The sequence below is a fragment of the Manis pentadactyla genome, chromosome 13 (assembly GCF_030020395.1).
Source record: "Manis pentadactyla isolate mManPen7 chromosome 13, mManPen7.hap1, whole genome shotgun sequence".
In the NCBI taxonomy this organism is placed as follows: domain Eukaryota; kingdom Metazoa; phylum Chordata; class Mammalia; order Pholidota; family Manidae; genus Manis; species Manis pentadactyla.
Window position 1 is genome coordinate 3,031,802 of NC_080031.1, and position 20,371 is coordinate 3,052,172.

The following is a 20,371-nucleotide window of genomic DNA, read 5'->3' on the forward strand; positions in this document are numbered from 1 at the left end:
AAGACAGCCTGGAAATGCAAAGCCTGCAAGTCGATGCACAGCTGTACTTCTGTGCACAGCAAGGAATACAATGCCTGTGTGAATGTACCTCTCTCAAACGCTGTTCTGCAAGGCAGAGACCAGACGCAACTTCTCACTGGTTGTACTGGGGATGGGAAGGTCCAGGATGGGGCTTAAATCTACTTGGCATGCTTGGTGTTTTGGGATGGCCTGAGACCTCGTGTCCTGTGGTCATGGGGGAGGGGCAGACTGGTGCACTCCCAGGGAGGGTTCTTAGGGGTGCCGGAGGACTCCCCTCTGCTGTTCTCCCTCTTAGGGAGCCTTCCTGATCACCACCCCCAACCAACCTCATCCCCTGGCACCCACCATTCTCCTTCCTGTGTCTGAGTGTGGCTATTCTAGGGACCTCGTGTAAGTGAAATCACACAGTATTCGTCCTTATCTCACCTAGCATATTATCTTCCAGGCTCACCCGTGTTGTAATGTGTCAGAATCCGCATCCACTTCTGGCTGAGTAAGAGTCCGCTGTGTGCGTACACCATCTTTTGTTCTTCAGGCGTCCGTCATCCGCTGGACGAGGCACCCTTGGCGCCTTAAGCCCTGCGATGGTGTAGTTTCCTCCTCTTTCCACCTGCACGCAGCTGGCTGCTCATCCTTTTGCTTGTTCACGTGTCAGGAAGTGTATGCGGCATATCTACAGGGTCTCGGGATCACTGGTAAGCCCTGTAGACTATTATGAGAGAAGCCAAATAGTGTCCCTGCTCTCCGAATGCTCACAGACCTAGAGGGGAGCTAGTTCTTTATGTTGGGCACAGGCAGGGCTGCCTAGGGGGGGAATGTTGGTGTCTCTGTGGGGGAGAGACCGGGCATGTATCAGGAAAGGCTTCATAGAGGAGGCAGCATGTAACCTGTGTCTTGACGGATGAGTAGGTGGTCGGCAGGCAAGCAAGCCTGGGAGGTGGTACAGGTCGGGGCAGAGCACAGGTGTGAGGATGCAGCCTGGGGTGGAGGGCTGGGACAGCTCCGGGCCTCTGAGAGGCGCAGGCAGTGCCCGGCACTGGGGCATGGGGAGATGCGCTGGGGAAGAACGCGGACAGAGGGCTTCCGGGCCAGCAGGGGGCCAGATTAGGACGGGTCTTGTTCACCATACAATTGCTTTAGAGTACTGTAAAGGAGCTGAAGCTTCTAGGGGAAGAGGGGTTGAAAGCAGGCTAGAAGTCCTCCCACATGGGACAGCAGGCTCTTCCAGGAGGCAGGTGTCAGACAAAATGATTTTCACAGTTATTATACCTTTGAACTTGGTGATTCAAAGTCACAGGATCCTGGCCTAAGGGGAATCAACTGGGTCCCTAGTATGGGTCCACACGAGATGTTGGAGGTGGTATGGGGGCTGGTGGCAGCATCTGGTAACTAAGGAATACCACCATCTACATGCTGGGAAGAGCCCAGTTGCTTTGGGCCAAAGTAGTTAAGAAAGGCAGCTCCAGCTTTCAAGTAGGAAGGGGGCAGGAAGCCCACTGAATCTGGAATATTACCAGCCTGAACGTGTAGGAGTGACGTGCGACCACCCAAGACTTCCTTAGAGAAGGAAAGAGGACCTGGACTTGAGTCAGGTCACCTGATTCAGATCCTGCTTCTGTCAGTCACCAGCTGTGTGACATGTGAAAAATCACTTGACTTCTCTGAACCTGTTTCCTCATCTGTAAAAGAAACATAACAAGACCCATTTCACTTATGTTTTCATTAGGAATGAGCCAAGTAACATAGGCGATTATGTCTGTGAGGCATGGCTCGCCCTCCGAGAGCCCTTGTCGGGTGCTGACATGAGCTATGTCCTGGAAATGACAGGGTGGGATGGCTTGTGGAGTAGACGTGGGAGGAGTATGAAGGAACATGAAGGAGTTGAGCTGGGGCTCCAGGGGCCCAGACATGGGTGATAAATCCTCAACCCTTGAGTGTTGGCAGCAGAGATGTCCTGGGAGGCTGCCCTGGGATACATCCGGGCAATGGAGCTGGGACAGGAACCTCATGGGGTGTGACCCCCTGCCTGGGACCTGTCCCTGCAGGTAGTGGCAGAGGTCACTGAGAGTTAATGCCGTGCCAGGCCATCCCAGGAACAAAGCATCATATCTGAACGCAGGTGGGACAGCTGGAGTCTGGGTCCTGACTCTGCCACCAACGGTCTACACAACCTCTCTGTGTGGGCTGTGAATCTGAAATAATACTCGCTTCACTTGGTGGAAATCAAATGTCGAAGTGCCCTTGAGGCTGTCTGTAGAGATGTGAAGAAATGTCACCTTCTTGCTCTGTCCTTCCTGTTCAGGCAGCTAGATGATGGTGTTATCTTCACAAAAAACTTGCAGCTATTCCCACCAATTCATGGCCCACCCACTGACCCAGACACTTCGCTGCTCACTAGCCTTGGCCACCCAGTACACCTGTCAAAGCCAGGAATGGGTTATAAAACTGCCGTAAGGTTTTATGAACCCTCTTTCTTTCCCAGGGACCAATCCTGAGGCTGTGAGTCACACCAGCATCTGTATGAGGGGCTCAGAGTGTGGGGCCAAGAGGTGGAGAGCGGATGGGATGGTGAGAGGTGGCTTCATGGGGGCGTTTGGAGCAGAGGATTGGACCCCTCAAATGGGGTCCCGCTCTGGGGGACCTTGGCTGACTCTCCTGCCACCTTGGTTGGGCCATTTAATACGGCCTGAGAGACAGGAAGGAAACAGGGACGGAGCAGGGGAAAAAGATGCAGAGGTGCCCGCGGAAGTTTGGAGTTAGACAGATGTTTGTGCCTGCCTCGCCCACTCCATTTTCTAGTTGTGTGACTGCGCAGGCCACTTAACCTCTCTGAGCCATAATTTTATCATCTGTAATATGAGGATAGTAATAGTAATAAGCTTATAGCATTGTTCAGATGAGATAAATGGAGCAAAGTGATCCATATGTGTCAAATATTATTTTTTGCATGGTGTTTACTGAGTGGGTGAGTCTACAAAAAATCTTTTCTGAATGAGTAAATAAATGAATGAATTAACAAATGCACAAGGTGAAATAGTCGAGGAAGAGGAAAAAGAGAATGGGAAAGAAGGTTTAACTCGAGTGTCACCCCTTCCCTGGAGCCTTGTCTTGCCCCCCCCCTTTCTTCACCCATGCATTGAGGGGTTGCGATCAGATCCCCCAGTTCTCCCAGTTGAAGATCCTTGGTTGATTACTGAATCCATTCCTTTACCCATTCTTACTGTGTATCTACTGTGTGCTAAGTAGTGTTCTAGTTGATGTTAACAAAATACACAGAACCGTCGTCCTCTTGACACTTGCAGTGTAGTGGTGGCAGAGTGCAAACTCACACAATATCGTGCGTAAGGAAGTCGTACGCTAAGCTAGGAGTTACTAGGTGCTGGAGAATCGGAAGGCCCGGTGGGGGCATGGCACGTGGTGGGAGGCAGGTAATGCAGTTTTAAGCACGGAGGTCAGGGTAGGTGCCCTCTGACACAGCCCTTAAAGGAGGTGAAGGAGTAAGTCACCTGATATCTGGGCAGTCATGGGGGGCCCCAAGGCAGGAGATCGCTGGGCATGGTGCAAGAACAATCAGGAGAACCCCAGCCCAGCCTCTTTTCCAAGAGTAGATGCGAAATGCATGCCCTTCAGCTTACCAGGGAAGGACTCCGGCTGCAGCCACTGTCCCTCTTCCCGCCGTGTCTCCCTTTCCACCTGTCCCCTGTCTCCCCACTTCCCGCCCTGGCCAACCCTCTCCTGCCTGAGAATAGATGGTGCTGAGGAATTTCTTTTTAAACTGAGTAGCACAAATGTTATCAATTCCTCCACTGGGAAGAAATGGAACACGCATCCTGTGCCGGGCAGGAAGGACTGAGGAGCAGTTGCTCATCACGCATCTTAGGCTGGAAGAAAGAAGCAGGGGAGGAAACGGCCAGGGCGAGGCAAGGAAGCCCACTGCCCTGGCTGGGGCCGAGTGACGGGGCCGGCCCTACTTCATTCTGCCTTGTGATGGGAAGAGCACTGGACTGGGAGTCAGGACATCTGGGTCTAGGGTGCCCCAGCCACCAGCATGCTGTCCAGCCCTGTCACCTTAATCTCCACCTTCTTTTCCTCTTCTCTATAATTTGAATTTAGAGATAGCTGATATTCTCCAAGTCTGGAGGCCGTGTGTCTCTGCAGCAGGACCATGAAGTCCTAGGAGGGTAGGTCTGATTCATTTTCAATCCTCAGCATCTGTATCACAGGGACCATTGAGGGCTTGGCCTTCAGGGAAAGGGGCTTCTCCACAACCTGGGGCTTCCGTCAGGAGACAGCCCTAAGCTCGGGCCCTTTGCCTGCTCTGGCCTCAGATGGCCTGGGTGACTGCCGACTGACCCCTTCAGCCTGTGGGATCTTCTCCCACGAGGTAGTTGGTGGGAAAAGTCAGTCAGTTTGTTTACTTTTCATTAACTTCTCTTGAGCAGGCTGTGTGGAGAGGGAGAGGATGCTGGTTGCTGGTCAGACGGGTGAACAGGCTGGGGTCGGCCCTCCCCCCGAGGCCTCTTCTCTTCCTCACGCATCTGAGTTCAAAGCTGTGCCTCTGCCCGTGCCTCCCAGCCCCCAGCCCAGGGAGCCTCCAGCCTCACTCCGGTCTCCCTTAGAGGCCAGCTGCCCTGATGAAGGGCACCTATGTTCCTGCATGTGTCCCACGCTCCTCCAGAGCAAGGCTCTGCTGGCTGCACGCCAGGCCCAGGAGCTGCCCCGGGATCCACCTGTGGATGGGGGTGCTGCAGCAGCCGTCGGTGCTCTGTGGGGGGAAGGTGGTGGTGGTGGGGTGGTGAATGGTGATGGGGGGAGTGGCCCCAACTGCCCAGGAGTCTCCATGAGCTGCGGTGGCCCTCAGCTCTGCCCGGCCTCGCCAGGTTCTTGAGGAGCAAGCCTCGGAGCCTCCCCAGCTGTGGCAGCAGCTGGGATGGGCGACGGGCTGGGGGTCTCCCTCCTTATCCTGATCGGCTGACGGCGCGGGAGGGGCCGAGAACAGGAAGTGGACTCTTCCACCCACGACCTGCCGCTGCCGTTTCCCATCATGGAGCTGGGGCGGCATCACGGGTGACCTGAGGCTGACACCCCAGGCTGGTGCACCAAGGAAGTCCCTTCCCGTGGGAAAGCAGTTCGGATGACTGGGCCACTTCCAAGAGGAGAGAGTGCCTGAGCCGCTGACTTAAACAAGTAATGAATGTCAAGAAGATAATGAAACCCAGCTTCCGCACCTTATTTACACATCCTAGTGCCATGCAGAGAAATCCCTCAAGTTTCCCAAGAAAGGCTGGAGGTACCCTCGGCCTAGAGCCTCAGATGTCCCAATGACAACTTTTGGGGGCCCTCTGGGAGGCTCTTCACCTTGTCTGAGTCTTGTTTAGCTTGTCCAAAAATGGGGATGCTGAGAGAGCAGGGCAGGTGAGAGAATAATGTGAGAAAGATGGGAAATGCTTTCTAAGCCATCAAGCACTAACAAAAGTTAACTGTTGTGTTGTGTTGTGCTCACTGCGAGCAGCTACTGGTAAGTAGCATTTCCAATCAAGATTTATTAACACAAGCAAGTTTTCCCAGTTCCGTCACAGACGCCCACCACAACCTGTCCCCCAAAGGGAAAGAGGGCTGGAAGCGCTGAGCAGCTCCCCCCACGCATCCCCACACCTGTCAGCTCCCAGGACCCCGGACAAGCGACCCTTCTCTGTGGTCTCACCTCACTCCGGCAGTAAGCGCGGACATAACTCTCTGGAAGATGCATTGTTATCCTCTGCCGCCTCTGTCCCCCCTTCATTTCTGCCCCATCCTGTCCCCAACTTCTTCTTCTCCTTCCTGGAGGTCTGCATTTGCCCCCCTGCATCTTCTGTCTGCCTCCCTCCCTTCTTCGGTCTTGCAGATTTTGGCCAGAGAGGTAGGTCTGTGCCCTTGGACGGGAGAGGCCCTGAGAACTCTTCAAGGGGCTGGCAGGGGAGGAGGCGCGGCTCATGCTTTTCCGGTACCAGAGACAATCAGATAATCGTGCAATTAGCAGTAATTTTATCGCTCCCGTAATTTCCTTTTAACAAGAGCCCCCTTTAAAAAAAAGAGGGATTCCGTCCTTCCCCTTGCTGCTGTTTCGTCCGGAGCGCCTGCACGCCCACGTGCTCCGCGCGGAAGCCGGCGACGGGCTGCGGCGTCCGGGGAGCAGGCGACTCGGGCCCGCAGCGCCTCGCTGCCTGCGCCGCCGCCGGACACGCGGGGAAGGCGCGGGGGGCTGGGGCGGGCCTCGGGGAGCGGGAGGCGGCCTCCGGGGCTCCAGGCCGCACCGGGGCGCAGGGGCCCCGCGCTCGCCGCCCAGCCCCAGCGGGGCCGCTCACCCCAAGGCCCCGTGCCAGGCAGTTACCGAGCAAATGCCCGGCGATCGCCGCTCCTCGCCGGGCAGTGCCCGCTGCGCGCTTCCCGAGCCGCCCGCGCAGGTAGCCCCCGCGGACCGGAATTGCTCGCGTTGCCTGGGACGAGGCCAGGTAGGCGCGGCTCTCCGCCCCGGCGCGGTTCTGGGGGCCTGGGGCAGGGGCTGCGCCGAGCAGGGCGGGCTGAGCGCCGGTTCCGCCAGGCCGAGGCCGCAACTTTGCGCTGATGGGGCCGGGGTCGGGGAAGCCGGTGGGGCAGGAGCTGCCTGTGGCGGGAGAGAGGCCACCTCGCCGTTCCCCGGGGAAGAGGGTCTTGGGGGGACGTAGGGTCCTCCTGTCCGTTCCTCCGCTGGAGGGGCGCCGCACTGATGAGCCCTGTCATCATCCTTCAAGTGCAATTTTTTAAAATTGCAAAAATCTTACGGAGCTATTAACCTCAAAAGAGTTTAACATATGGCAGACCGGGTCTCCCTCTTACCCTAATTATAAGGCTCGCGGTAATGGGGCTGTCTTTTAAGTTACAGCTGCTCTGCTCTTGGCTTTCGCTAACATTACGTTCTATTAAAGAGCTACATTAAATGCATGCAAATTGCCGGAGCGACCGCGCTCCCCCGACCAGTGAGGGGCCGGATTGCAGCCGAGCTGGCGATCTCGAGGGTCAGACTCACCCTGCTGCGAGCGCCATATGATCTATCAATCAAACTCCTCTCATTAATTAACTAATTCATTAAATATCTTTATATATGAAGGCCCGGCCAGGCGGAACATTGTGTTGACAGGGACTTCCCATCAGCACTTAGCCAGGCGCGCTCCCCTCCCCGCCTGCACAAATCACCCCATGACTAAGAGAGGTCAACTTCCCTGTGTCTGCAGGGGCTGGAAGCAACCTCCGTGCGGGTGCGCATCCCTGAGGGCACCCTCCGAGGACTGTGGTCTGTCCTGCTGCCTCCTGGTGAGCGGGTCCTGTGCTGACCATGTATGATGTGAGCAGCTGCGTGTGAATCTGGTGCCTGTGTAGGACCCTGGCATCCCTGGAGGGCCAGGATGGGCCGGACTGGGCCGGACCATGCTCGTCCTGTACCCTGGCACCCAGCACAGGCCCACCACGTGGCGGATACTCTACAGGAAGTGGAATGATGCAAGACCTGCTATCCTGGAGGGCTTTCTTGTCTGCAGCACCCGTGAGGCCTTGCTTTCCTGTGCCGCCTGGTAGACTGGCAATGCCAGGGAGGACAGGAGGACAGCCATGTGAGCAGAGGGGATCCCTGGAGAGGGAGGCGGGAGGAGGGAGGGCTTAATGTTGGTGCTGAAGGAGATACAGGGGTGGGGAGAAGGAACTTTTGAAGTTCAGAGCTGGCAAACCTCATTGCCACAAAACTGAGGCTGAAGCAAGCACTTGCAAGAACAATGAAGCTATGTCTCTGTGTGAACACCAAAGAGACATCTTGAATGGATGATGGGCTTGCTTAGTTGTTTATATGACCCTCCACACAAATATGTATCTGTCTGGTGTACATATACACATATGCATAGTTGTCGAGCAACTACTCTAATCACTCCTTTCCTGTATTGTCTTATTTAACTCTGACAGCTTTGCCAGGTGGTTAGTTGTGCTTCCAGGCTGCAGGAGAAGGGCCAGACTCAGAAAATGTTAAGTCTCCTATGCAGGGTCAGAACGCAGACTCTGCTTGCTGGCGGCAGGACCCATGCCTACTGCTGTCATCACCATGTAAGACACGCACTGGTGAGAGAAGTGGGCACCCTGCTCTGCTCAGCCACCTGCTGCTCCCCCCTGTTCACACAGGTGCCTTTGTCTCCTTGTTTTGCAGCATTCGCTGCCACCACTGCCTTCTCCACTGGGCTGGGGGGTCTTGGTGCTGTGTTTGGGAAGATGGAGCTCACAGCACACCCCATGGGCAAGGCTGCTGGCTCTTGACTATGCTCAGAATGGCCTGTAGTGATTTTCCATACAGAGCACCTCTGGCAGACAAACCAGCTGTCTTTCAGTTGTGTCTGCAAAGACATGGGCCCTGAGCAGCTGGGTGCAGGGAATGGGGATGGAGGGTGCCTCCAAGCCAGCTCCTGGAAAATACTCCTCTGCCAGGCTCTGCCTCCTGTTAGAGAGGGCGGCAGGTGAGGGCTGCAGGCCCAAACAAAGAGAATTTATTCAGGTGTTAGCCTTGGTTCCTGCTATTCAGCTCATGCAAGTTCCCAGTCCACCTAAATGAAATGAGGCACGCAGGCAGACTTCAAGTGCCTAGGGATTCCTGGGAAAACACATGCCCAGATCCTATTATGTTCTCTCTCCACTGGCCTCTCTCCATCTCATTCTTTTGCCCTTCTGAGACATGGGGCTAATGGACTTGGGCTGTTAGCACCCGTGATGTTGGGCACCAACCTCACCATGGGCCTCTATAGCTTCCTCCAGCCCCCTCGGTTCCCAAGAATAGTTTTGGAATGGAGCGTGCTGTGCTAATGGGGGTTAATGGTAACCTCAGAATCAATTTTCCCTCCCAGAAGAAAATTCTCCCAGCTTAGGCTGCACCGACTGTAATAGTGAAAATGGCTCAGATTTGAAAAATTGGCACGTTGTAGTCCAACAAGGCAATTTTTCAATTGTTCCATGCAGCTGCGCACCTCTGGACACTATGCTGCTTGCGCTGTAACACTGCAGGATGGAGAGTACTTTCCCCCCAAAAGCAGCTCTGAGGTAGTTTTCTCCTCTCCCAGCCCAGCCTAGATTTGTTGTTTTGCCCACCTGCTTGGAGCTTTGGCTTCTGCCTTAGCGGCTGCCAGAGCTACTAGCGAGGAGAGTGTGCGGTGGCTTTCGGCAGACCCTCACACCTGAGGGCAAAGGGCCTGGGAAAGAGGGTTTCCTGCAGACCACGGGTCTGTGCACAGGCTGCAAGGGAAGGCTGGCCCAGCCCAGGAACCCAGCTCCCAACCGGCTTCCCCTGGCCGGTGTCAAAGCTGCGCCTTTCTTGGACACAGTGACGGGAACCCAGAAGAGGAAATGTCCATGATCATTGGGCAGGGCACTTGATTCTGATGAGCTGTGTTTCCTCTATTGTCAAATGGAAATCATTTTATCTTGTTTTCATGCCAGGCACCTTAGGATACAAATGTATGATATGTATTTTGAGTAACAGAACCACAGGGTGGGAGAACTGCAGGGCACTTCATACCAGGTGTTTAGTGCACATCCTAATTGTACAGATGGGGGTATGGAGGTTGCCAGGTCACACATCTGGTTGGTGGGCAAGAACTCGCTCTCAATATATGGGCCTCTTTGTGGCTAGTGACCCCGGAAGGCCATTGTTCAATTTCTCTGACCCTGTGGCCACAGCTCTCTTCTCTCAGCTTATTTCTCCTTCCAAGAGGCCTCTGCTCGCAGGCCTTATTTGGTGACTTGAGATTAGAGCCATGTAATGTGTGGAAATGGAACATGGAGCAAAGCTAAACTGGGGCTCGCCCTGCCAGCTGGTGTCCCTGCCGCCCACCTTGCCCCCTGCCATCCATTTCTCACAGTCCATGCTGTGAGCCCTTCCAGGCCCATGGAGCCCACACCCGTCTCTCACCCCTCTGGACGCTGTCCAGGCTCCCTTCTGCGGCTTCCCATGTATCTGACGAGTGCCTGTTTGTCCAGCCTCAAGTCCCAGCCGTTTGCCTCCTCCCTTCACCATCCGGTCCTCACCCCTCATACCCAGGAAATTGCTTTCACTTCCTGAAATGCATCTCGCCCTCATCCACCTTTGCGCTCCCCATTCGCCCTTGTGGATTCAATCATTCTCCCTCCTAGAAGTCTCTCTACTCCAACCTGTCCCCTCATTCTCACCTCCTTCCACCTGGCCCTGCCTAGCTGCAGCTCCTCCTTCAGTCCCAGCCGAAACACGGTCCCCCTCACCCAGCCCCATAGTCCCTACCGGGTGCTCTTCCTCTGGATGCATCTACTGCTCTGTTCTGGAACCGCCCGCTGACTGGTTTGAATCTCCCAGTAGAATACAAGCTCCAGGAGGCCAAGGCCGTATCGCAGTCACTGTTTTATGCCTGAAGCACCCGGAAGGCTGCCTGGCTCATGACAGGCACTGCAGGAGCAGTCGAGTGACTTCAGGAAGAAGGATGCTACGATTGCCATAACCGGTAACGACAGCTGATTTTTTGGGTGCTTTAAAGTGCCAGAAACTAAGCTAAGTGCTTCCCGTGCACCATCTAACTTACGTTAGTCCTTGTATGAACTGAATGAGGCAAGAGACAAGGGTTCTGATTCAGCCTCTGCCACCAGGACTCCGTGACTCCCAACAGTTACTCTGGTTTCCTCGTCTTCAGCGTGAGAGAGAGAGAGAAGGCCCAGGGCAGGTTTAATTTCTGGGTTCTTTTTCCCAGGCAGAGAGGGAGTCCCGAGTCCGTCTGCACAGGCCTAGGGGCATCAAGAGATCCCGAGATTCAGGATGCAGAGAACCAGCAGACGCCGAGGGTCCACCTTCTAGCGTGGGAGCAGGGGGAGAGGGGGATAGGCCGGGAGGCTGGGGAGGGCACGGGTCGCTCTCCCACGCTGTTTCAGAGCTTCAAAACAGAGGAGCCCACTGCTAGCTGAGTCATTAGCGCCGGGCTCCTCGCTGCCACCTCGGGCATTGTCTGATTTAAGTGCGGTGGCTTGTTTGGTGGGTTTGCCTTCTATAGAAATCCCCCAAGAGTGAAGTGCTTCATTCAGCCGGGAGAGCACAGGCCTTTGTGCGCTGATGGCCCGGCCTCGGCTGAACGTGTTTGGAGTTGGTTATCAAAGGAGAGGATAAATTAGAGCGCAGGGCTGAAAGCAGGGGAAGAGGGGCCCTTTCATGAGTGTGGCTGAGCACTTGACGCAGCTGACGTGGGGCTGGGAGGCCCCGAGCCCAGCCCTCTTGCCTTTTGGTGATGGTAGGGCTGCAGGCAGGCCCGGCTGTACCCTGGTGGAGCCCAGACCCGGATCCAGCCAGGCCCTGAGGCAGCAGGAGGGCTGGCAAGTGGTGTTCATAAGGCAACGGTCTCCAGTGCCCGTGGAGGGCGGCTGGGGGGCTGGCGAGCACAGCACCTTCCCTCCTGGTCCCACTCTCCCTTCAGCCCAGCTTAGACAGTCACGTAAGCCTTAAGCACCCCCACTCTGGATAAATTGCAATCATGTTCTATTGGTGCTGAAGGTTCCCAGGAGCCTCTTTCAGTCTTGCAGATGCTATTCAGGGGCTTGGCCCCTTCTCTTTATTGACCCCACTCCCACCTGCTTCCCTTTTCCCCCACCAGCACATGCTTACAAGCTGGGTCTCAGGACAGTTTTATAGAGCCCTGACCAGTTGGGAATGCAGAGCTCCCCAAATCAGAGACCCTGGACATTCACCCCTCTCCATGGACTTGGCTCCTGATGTCCTGATTCAGAGGCCATGCAGGGCACAGCTGTGAGCTGAGCCGCAGGTAGGGCTGCCTAGTAAGACACTGTGCCGAGTACCCAGTTTTTTCCGGCAAGGATGCTGCCCTTCGCTTCTCAGTGGGTCTTATCCCCACAGTGTCCGGGGGTCTCTCATTGACAGCTTCTTAGCATTTGGGATTGAGATCAACAAGGTCATTCCTCAAGGAGCTGTTTGCCATTAGCAATTAAGCCTTAACAACAACATCTTAGATGCATATCCTCTTCCAGATGGAAGGAACCTGAGACACCAAGCCATAGACCAACTGGTAAAAACCTGTTTGGAGTCACAGATATTTTAAAGAATTGTGTGAAAGTTATGACCCCCTCGCTGCAGCAAAGCACACATATTCTCATGCATACAAAAGTTTTTCTGCATTTCAAGGGGGTTACATCCTCCAAATCTATACACTTCCCACTCTGGCTGCACATTTGAGTCATCGGGAGCTTCTATAAAATCCTGAGGTCTGGGTCTTTCACACAGAGACTCTGATTTAATTGGTCCAGGGTGGAGTCTGGGCATTAGTATTATTTTCTAAAACACACTAGGAGATTCGAAGGCAGCCAGGATTGAGAACCATTACTTCAGGGCCTCTTAGACACCACCCAAGGCCCACCTAGCCCAGCTGTGGACAGCCAGGGCGTGTGCAAAGAGGTGCCCAGGAAGGCACCCCCTGGGAGCCATGCACAGATTTCTCGTTTTGCCCATGCATTTAACATCTCTCCTTTCCTCCTGCCTTGAGGGGTGCTTCCTTGGCGTTCATGTAAAGTGACTCCGGATCCCCGCAGTGGGAAGGGAGCCTCGGAGACTCCTGTCATTTCCAGGAGCTCGATAAAAATTTAGTTTCGGTGTTCGCTCAATGCAACTTGCGCAGGGAGATCTTACATTGCAAACCAGATTTCTCTTTTCATCTGGTCACCCCCAGGGAAATGGTGTGTTTGAAATTCAAGCAATATTTGGGCAAAAAGCATTTCTCATTACATGCGGTGGGGAAGGCCAATGAGAGGAAAGCGCTGGGAAATGATTGACTGACATTTCTATTTGCTGGGGTGACTTTCCACCAGTGGCAGTCGTGCTTTGGGGCTGCCAGAACACCAGCCTCCTGGCGTGGACGGGAAATGCCAGACCCCTGGAAAAAAAACATTTGGAGGAGAAAAATGTGAGTGGGCTTGAAATGGACTTGAAGGGTCAGCGTGACCTCACGCTGATGCCATCGATGACAGTAAGTGCAAAAATTCTGTGTTTTGCACAAGTTCTCTCTGGGGAGGAGGCTGAGGTCCCGACTTGCAAAGCTGAAAGTGACTCAGAAACCATCCGGATCTGCTGCCTTTGGCAGCCGCATCGCCTCCACGACAGCCTGACGCTGGTCAAACATTTAAAGTGATTGACACAAGGAACATTTATGGAGCACCCACAATGTCTGGCACTTGGCAAGGTGTGCGGGGCACTTCAGAGACTGACAGGTAATACCTGCCCTTAAGTAACTTACAGTTTCCTGAGGCCCCGGACGGCTAAGATGTCAAGGAGGCTGGATAAATGCTCTTACGGCAGGAAGCTGGGAGCAGCTGTGACCTTGACGGAGTCCATTAGGAGTCCCATGCTTTTCCCAGTTGGCTTCTTTAAATCCCTGCAACAAGTCTTGAAAATAAGTACTTTTATCATCACCCCCTTTTTACAGACAAGGAAACTGATGCTCAGAGAAGTGACAGAGCCAATATCCAGAGGGAGCATTTTAACCCTGTGGGTCCCAGGCTGGTGTTCTTGCCATGATAACGATCTGCTTTCCTAAGAGGAGTTCAGGAAGGGTGAAAAGACCAGCTGTAGGCTGGGGTGGGGGCTGAGAAGGGAGGGGTGTGGGCTGGGAAATGGGTTGGGAGCAGGTCCACCGAAGTGAAGGTCCCTAAGCTGCACACTGTGTGGGGGAGAAAGAGCAGCCCCTGGGCCTGCAGGGTCAGAAGAGGAGGCAGAGGGGGTCAGCTGGTGGGTCAGAACAGATATTTTGGAAGGCATGTAAGCTAAGGAGTTTGTATCTGTGGTGGGCCAGGTAGTGAGAAGCCCCTGAAAGGCTTTGAGGGGAGAGACAGCATAGTGTGACTGTTGCTGCCCTTGTCTGAGGAGGAAGAAGGGGGATGTTGAACCCCAGCTCTGTCGTTTCCTAGCCCTGTGATGGTGGGCAGATTACTTAATCTATTCCTCAGTTCCCTCATCTGTAAAATGGGAAAGATGAATAGTCCTTAGCTCATGGAGTTGTTGTGAGGATCAAGTAAGTAATACATAGGAAGTGCTTAGAATAATATCTGGCACGTAGTAAACTCTTCGTAAATGTTGGATATGATTTTTACCCACTATGTATTTAATTCTGATAATGGTGTATCTAGCAGCGGTTGAAGAGGGGAGAGATAGAAAGCCCAGATATTACACAGGCTATTAGGATAGTCTGGGCAAGAGTCTAAGAGCTTCACCATTGGAGCCGTAGAGGGGTGAGACCCCCTGCTCTTCTGTCTGATAGCATGCACGGGGCATTGTGAGGGATGCTGAGGCAGGCTGGGGGGGCCCCCGGTAAGCGGGGCTGGGGGGCCTCAGGCTGGAGCCCCCAGCCGTCCATCCTCCATTCAGTCCCGTCAGGCCCATTGTCCACACTGCACTATTGCCATCGCTGCCGTAGATTTAAACGGTTCCCCAAGTCATGCATCAGGGACTCAGACAAAAGGTGCCTGCAATGGAAATGGGGGTCCTTACAGCAAAGTCGCAGGCCTGCTGTCCACCAGGCACCCTGCTCCTGCAGAACTGACTCCAGACAGGCTGCGTGTGTCAGGCCTGGGCCTCCCTGCGCTTGGCACGGGGTCCTTAGGCAGACAGTCAATTACCCAGAAAGGCTCCACTTAACTTCCCCGCTGTTTGCAGACCCTGCCCTGGCCTCCACGGCAGCTCCAGCCTCAGCCAAAGGCTCCTGCAGCCTGTGCTGGGGCCAGCTTCCTGCCAACCCCATCCTCAGATGCGCTCATGCTGTGCGCTGGTCCCGGGTGCAGTGCCTGCGCTCGCCAGCTCCAGGGCTGCCTGCACGGGCCCTTGGCCATTTCCATTTCTCCCCCTGCAGACCTCACAGGATCCTCAGGTGGAAGGGACACCAAGAGGCTGCCTCGTCTCCCATGTCCACTCGGCAGGTGGCGTCCAGCCTCTTGTGAGCCATAAGCGTCCCGCAGGTCCTCGCCTTCCTTGGGCCCCTGCCCTATGACGGTGACTGGTCACGATCTGAGCTCTGGAGTCAGACAGCCCTGGGTGGGAAGCCTGGACCAGCCACCTGCTGCTGTGTGGCAGTTAATTTAACTTCTTTAAACCTCAGTGTCCCCATCTGTGACATGAAAACAACAATAATATGTATCTCGTAGGGTCACTGTGAGGGTCAAAGAAGGAGTGGGCGTAAAGTACCTGAAATGCCTGGCCCTGGGTAAATGCCCGAGTGACATTCTTCCCCTTCCCCACACCCCCGTCCTCCTACTTTTTCATTTAAGATGTTATTTAGCAGGAAGTTTGTTGTTAGGGTTCAGCTTCTGCTCTAGAAACCTGAATTGGGATGAAACCTCACTTCTAGGCCAGCCTTACCTACCAATTCTCTTCACACAGAATTGAGTCTATGACTCTAAAATGTATCATGAAATTAGGGTACGTTAGTGCCCAGGCCAAGGGCCCTAGATTATTTTAAGTCTACTGGCCTGTATCTGGTTTACACTGGAATTTTGTATTTCCCACCTGTCCTCCCTGTACACCCCCTCTGCCAGCCCGGTCATCCCCCCAGGGTTTGCCGTTGGTCAGAAACATCCAAGAGCTGCAGTTTAGAACTCCGGGAGTGGAATGCTGTGAGGGGGTTCCAGCTTCAAACGTGGGCCTGATCGGGGGGAGGCAGAACCCTCGGTGGCTAGGTCGTTAAGTCATCTAAGAAACACGGAGAGCCTACCACACGCCTGGCAGCTGAGGGCCTGAGGGCAAATAAGATGCAGGCCAACCCCTCAACAGGAGGGCAGGCTGGTGGGAGGCGGGAAGGTAACCGGATAGTCACGTGAGGATGTTCTGCGTGCTCTGACCGAAGGAGGATGATGCCACTGAAGAAGAGGGTCGCAGAGGTTTCTGGGCCTAAATGGGGAGCCACAGTGTGCAGGTCAAGTAAGATTTTACTGCAAGAAGCTGGAAACATGAAAACCTAACCTGTCCCCCTGACTTTTTAGGGAGGAGTGGCCCCTAAGGATGGAGCAGCTGACTGCCCAGTGGGCTCCCGTCCTCCACAGCCACTTTCTCCAGTTCGGACTCTTTCCCTGCACTCTGTTCACTAGGCCCTCTGTCCTCAGGCCCCACCCCTGATGACCAGGCCACAGCCAGAGCAGAGGGTCTGTCTGCATGCAGCGGGTTGGGGTAGGGCCCCATCCATCTTCCTCGCCGTGGAGGTGGGCCGTGGGACTGACGGAGTCTGTGAGCAGTGACTGCACCCTAGCACTGTACTAATTGTGCTAGACAGAGCTGTTTAAATACCACCAGACAGAATATTACTCAAATTAAAATGAGGCCTTAAATGTCATTATTTGTGTCATTATTAATAGCCCCTAATTGTGTTCTCTAATCATCATGAAATTATGTTAGTATTAATATTCACGTCAAAGCTGCCTAGGGAACTTGGAAGGTTTAAAAAAAAATTATACCATATGTCAGTTTCCATGAATGTGAAGCAACTGCTGGTTTTAGAGCTTGAGTTCAGGCTGGAGATGGGACAGTGGCCTCAGTGGCTACAGAGGTCTCCTTGAATCCTGCTCCCCGGGTGACTGGCTCCTGGACGCCTCCACTGGGCAGGACAGCCGGACCCGTTCTCGTGGCTCCTTGCAGGTTCTTATGCCGCCTGCTCTCCGTGGGGAGGGCCAGGAGTCTGCTCAGACCGGGGGTGCCTGGGGCCCTGGCACACGACACCTCTCCTGGCGCTCTGAGAACTGCCTGTGCTGAGACACCGTAACACAAAGCATGCGGCCACCACACTGTCCTGGCCCTCCGTCCACTCAGGCTCCACCTCCTTACATTTGGGGTTCTGCCCCCACTGCCCTTCGTGGCTCAGGGCGAGTGGTGCAAAGAGACCGAGTAAGTCTGAGTTACGCAGAGGAGGGTGTCGTACAACTTGACTGACAGAAAGAACTTCCAGAACAATGGCAAGACTCAGGGTCAGAAAGTGTGCACAGAGTATCCGTAACATCTGGGCACAGGTGAGTGGGTGTCCTCAGGGATGCCTTTGTGTTGTAAAGAATAAAATAGTATTGATCCAGGTTCCACGTTTTGTGGACAAGCCGTCCTCTGCCCCTCGCCTGATCGGGAAAAAGCAAAATACATTCAGAAACCAGCAGATATAAGGCTCCCCCAGGCTAGTGTAGCTACTCACCAGCCCAGAAGGCACCAAGCCCCTGCCTGTTTCTGCGACTCTCTGCCTGAGTGGCCACAGGGTCTGTGGTGGCCTCAGGGTCCCTGCCGGCCTCACCAGGGCTTCCTGTGGGGGGACACCGACTCTCTGGATCAGGATGGGGCTCCCGGGACGCTCTCTGTTCAGGAGTGAGAGCCCGGCCGGGGCCGAGCTGAGCTGAGCCGAGCGGGGCCTCTCCTCCCATCACACGGGGCTTCAGTTCTGCCTGCCCCTCAGCCTGACATAGAGGGTGGGGGTGACAAGACAGGCGGTATCGCCAATTAGCTTCCCTCCCGGTGGGGGTGTGTGGGGGGAGTGCCCGGGGACCCCCGGAGGCACCAGCCCTCTGCTGATATCACTCACTGGCTCTTCTTCATCATTTCTACAGCGTTCCTTCAGGCTGCTGCTCCGGGCCCCAGCCAGCCGCTAATGGAGCCCACGTGATGCAATGTGGCAGACAAATCTGGGGCAACCGCCTCACTCTCTTCCCAGAGCCCTTGGAATTCTCTGGAACTGAGAATATTTAAATGCCTTTCTTGGTGAAACAGCAGGCTTCCAACCCCCCAAATATTATGACTTGGGTTAAATATAACCGAGAGCATGAAAATAGCTGCACAACACGAGGATCGGAGAAGCCACGGAGTGAGCAGCTTGCACACAGTCACACTATCTGTCACCCTGGGTGTGGCAGGGCACCACAGACCCTGTGGCCACTCAGGCAGAGAGTCGCAGAAACAGGCAGGGGCTTGGTGCCTTCTGGGCTGGTGAGTGGCTATACTAGCCTGGGGGAGCCTTTTATCTGCTGGTTTCTACATGTATTTTGCTTTTTCCCGATCAGATGTGGCATGACTTGAAGAGTGGGAGAGACACTGCCTTAACTGTGGTGTGGGGAAGGGGGATGGCTTCTCAGGCCTGAAGGGCGGACTGGGGTGGGCTCAGGCAGCATCAGCCCGGGCTTGGCTTGCTGATGCTTAGTTCCCTGGCAGATGCACCCTGCAGTCCTGCAGCTCCTTTTAAGGTCATCCAGAAGTAGGGAGGGCAGGCAGATGGGGTTGTGAGCAGGGTTTTCCAGTCTTTTCCGGTTTCTCTTGTCACTGCATGCCTACATGTGTGGTAAAAACTCAGTGGGTGATACATAAGCAAGAGGTCTGCTGAAAGTCAGAGTCTCTGAATTCCAAACCCAGTGATTACGGTAATTGTTGGCCTGGGGCTGGATTTGAACCAGTGAACCCAGAATAGAATGGTTGAATAGGCCCCTCTCAGAGCCACGCCACCACGAGTTACCCGGCAACACAGCCACGTGGCTGTTTCTCTCTCTGCTTCCGGACAGACAGCAAACAGCTGCGGCCAGGCCAGAGGAGCAGAGGCACTGGTGTCTTCCCTGTCTTACAAACACCCTGTGCCTGCAGGAGGATTTACGGTGCTTGTAACACGCGTCTTCTTGAACTGCTTCCTTTGATGCCTAGAAGGTAAGCAGGGCAGATAGGATTGCTCCCAGCTTTCCAGATGAGAAAATCGAGTCTCGGCACAGGTATCGGCCAAAGGCCACGTGGCTTCCAGGCGGTTGTAGGCCTCTGCTTACCCAGCTCCTGATGGGAGGGAGCCACCCACCGCCCCGCCACCCCCGACGGGCACACAGCGTGCGGATTCTGAAGTCAAGACTCTGGTAGACACGAATTCTAGAAAACGACAGCAGCAGCCATGTTATTAACCTGTCTCCAGTCCTCACACCTTTCCTGTGTCCAGGCGTGTCTCAGGTGTGCCTGAGGGCAAGTCCGGGATGCATGGGAAGGTGAGACAGGAGGATGGAGAGGGAGGTCTTGGCCTCTCAGGGTTAAAAGCATCTCACGGGTACCCTTCTCTGTGACCCCATCCTCAGACCTGAGGGCCGCCTTCCCCTGGATCTGAAGACAAAACCCCAAAGTCTCCTCCCCTTATCGCCAAATCCTGAGGCCCTTATTTGAGAGGGGGCTTGTGTTGAGGTGGGGGGTTCTGGCCTCCCTGGGCGGCTGCTGGCGTGAGGGTCTCAGGAAGAGACAAGAGCTGGATGGACTGAGGATGCCAACCTGGACACACACCTGGAGCTGCCTACCTGCCTCCGGCCTGAGGAAAAGATGTGGAGCTGTTCCGGGGGGCTCACAGAACACCCGGTCTCTCGCCTTTTCCTCCGGAGACACACTGTCCAGCTTTCACTCCCGGGCCCGCCTCCCCCACGTCCTCTGCTCTACAAGCCCGGCTACAGGCTGACAAAGCAGACTGGCTGCTTAATGAGCTACAGGTGCCGTTGCTAGGCAACCGCCCCACTCCGCTCAGCCTCTGTCAGCCCCGTGAACCCCTGGCAGCACTTAACCCCGCAACCGCTCCACGCGGACGCTGATCACCCAGGCCCGCCAACAGCACGCTTACCCTCCTAATCCAGGATCAGGAGGTGGGCTCTCAGCACCTGCCGTCCCCCAGCCCACACCTCTGCACCCCTGGGCCCTGGGCAGGCCACGCTCCTGCCACAGCTTCCCATACACCCCGGACTCCGCGCCCAGCGGCAGGTGGAGGCCTTGTGCGTGTAGCCTCCGCCCCTCTTTCCCGGGCACAGGATGGAGGGTTGTCGGTGTCACTCCAGCGGGTTCTCCCTAGTCGGCCAGGTGTCTCCAGGAAGGAGGCCGCAGGGCTCGCCCCTGCATTTTAAACTCTTTTCGGGTTAACACTCTTGACCGAACAACTCACAGGTCTGAATGGAGTCTGTTGCTGTGAGGTTTACGCTCAGTTGAGCTGGGGATGATCAGCAATTTTTGACAATTCTAACACCTGGGTGTTTTTAGTGCACTCCTGTGCTCGGTCTCCCATCCCCAGGTGGAGTCAGTCAGTCCTTTAGGCCGACCAGGAACCACAGGAAGCTGTAAGCATATGTAGGCAGACACAGGTCAGACTCCAGTAGAACTGGCCTGTGCTTGAGCTGGGCCCTGTCTAGACCGCGAATCACAGTGTCCAAGTCGTGTCTGGTCCTCAGCGGAGATGGTGCGTGCACGAGCCCAGGCCTGCTTTCATTTCTCTTTTCTAAACCACAGAGCATGGTCGACAGCAACGTGGAAGGGCATTAGGTGCCAGAGCAG

The 20,371-nt window shown here is 55.0% G+C and overlaps 1 long non-coding RNA gene across 1 annotated transcript; it reads left to right on the forward strand.

Annotated features, from left to right (window-relative positions):
- Positions 1 to 14,814: 14,814 nt before the first annotated feature.
- LOC118929604 (uncharacterized) lies at positions 14,815 to 16,387 on the forward strand. Its single transcript, XR_008993305.1, has 3 exons — positions 14,815 to 15,112; positions 15,223 to 15,281; positions 15,613 to 16,387. It is a non-coding gene; the product is annotated as an uncharacterized LOC118929604 (long non-coding RNA).
- The last annotated feature ends 3,984 nt before the right edge of the window (positions 16,388 to 20,371 follow it).